Source organism: Octodon degus, unplaced genomic scaffold, assembly GCF_000260255.1.
Source record: "Octodon degus isolate 3935 unplaced genomic scaffold, OctDeg1.0 scaffold00021, whole genome shotgun sequence".
In the NCBI taxonomy this organism is placed as follows: Eukaryota; Metazoa; Chordata; class Mammalia; order Rodentia; family Octodontidae; genus Octodon; species Octodon degus.
Window position 1 is genome coordinate 17,385,459 of NW_004524597.1, and position 1,911 is coordinate 17,387,369.

Below are 1,911 nucleotides of genomic sequence, written 5' to 3' on the forward strand. Positions count from 1 at the left end.
GTTATTTGAAAGAAAATGCAAAGACACCATAACATTTCTCCCGTAAGTGTTACTGTTTTCTTTTTCTCTGACTTGACTTTGAGCACAGCTCTTGTTGACAGATTACACTTGGGTGGTTTGTATGTTGAACTCTGGTTTCCTATATTTTATACCTTCTGATATCCTTGTCCATTTCATTTATTGTGGGCTTATGTATACAATTTTAGGTTCATCCCACATATCACTGTCCCCTTACCCCACTAGCTTTTGTTTGACAGGTGTTTATCCCCCTTATTCCATTCACTTGCTTACTTTCTTCATTGTAGTCAGTGTACTTTTGGATATTCTTTCAGGCATTATTTTATCTTTAATAGCATGTACATTTAAAGTCAAAATAAAACAGCGCTTTAACTCTGCTCCTGAGTAATCCAAGGACCTCAGAATACTCTAACTTTGAAGAAAAGTGCGACCAATGTGCTAGATTACGTTTTGGTCTCATCCTATTTTTCTCTTGCAAATCAAATATTTTGTACTTGTTTAAACAATGCACGTGTGTTTAGCTTTTTAACTTGCTCACTGTTGTCTTTTACATGTCACTCTTTCTTGTACAATTGTACTTTTGCTTAAAATGAATATTCTTCATGGTCGTAATTCTTTTTTAAAAGTTCTATTAATTATTTTTAATTCTCTTTGACTTTTTCTCCTGGTCTTTTGTTAGGCTTTCTGCAGGTCACTTCTTCAATCGCTTCATTTTCCTGGTTTGTAGTTTGCTTAGGTCTTGTTTCTGCATATGAATTCTTCCATTAAGTTGTATCCTTAGACATATTTTTCTTCTTTTTTGGCTTAAAAACTTTTGGCATTTTCATAGATAACTTATAAAGGTCATCTGAAGCCAGGTGTGTTCTCCTCAGAACCAGGTCCAATGAATGTCCTGTGTCTTCCAACTCAATCCATGGTGTTCCTCAACCAGATTTCTTCAAGAGCAACTTATAGTTACAAGAATAAACCTTCCCCTTCAGAGCAATGAAGTGCAGAACATACTCTAACCCAGCCAGGCAGGTATTTACACAGTGGGGCCTCTGAAGAAATCACTAAGATCGCTTTTCAGCCTTCTGTAGTCTTATGTCACATCAAAATCATCACCAGCAAATATTAACATGGGTTTTGTTCCCTCAGGACATTTACTGCTCTTAATATCTTTTAGAGACACAAGTTTCTCAACGCCTAATTCAATCATATCCAGCATGTGGTAGTCATACATACAACCTATTACTAGGTTATTGGGACACTTCTTATTATGGGATCCAAGCATGAACAAAGAACAATCTGACTTCTTCGAAAAGAATTCCAGTGATGTCTGATGTTGAAGTGGTTTTGTAATATTTTTCTTTTTATACAGAATTCCACATGGTTTTTTCAGTGCATACACATCTTTCAGGACTTGGGTCACTGTTGCATTTGCCTTTCCCCTTTTAATCAGCATGGCATTTTTAATATTTTCACTAAGTTTTGGTTCTCTCTTCTCAAGGAATCTTGTGGCTGTTGTTTTTTTTTTTTTCTTCTGTATTTTTAGAGAGGATCTACAGGGTGTTCAAGTCTCACTACTAGATCGGACTTGTAGTGATCGTCCTGTTTACAGCCTCCCAAGTGCTGGGATTACAGGTGCGCACCACCATGCCCAGTCTCAGTTGCTATCTTATCATGCCCTAGGGGTGGGCCTGGCACAGAAGGCCAGGGGATCAATCCCCCAGCCCCTGCACCTGCTTGCAGGTGCTTTAATCCCTTGAGCTATTTGGCTGGCCCAAACTTTTTTTTTTTTTTTGTACCAAGGATTGAACTCAGGACCTTGTGCTTCCCAGGCAGGCACTTATGCCGCTGAGCTATCTCCCCAGCCCCCTCATGGCTCTTTTTTGTTTTGGGCTTTACAACTCA

General features: G+C 38.5%; 1 pseudogene; it reads right to left on the reverse strand.

Annotated features, from left to right (window-relative positions):
• Positions 1-649: 649 nt before the first annotated feature.
• LOC101561081 lies at positions 650-1,899 on the reverse strand (annotated as a pseudogene).
• Positions 1,900-1,911: the final 12 nt, after the last annotated feature.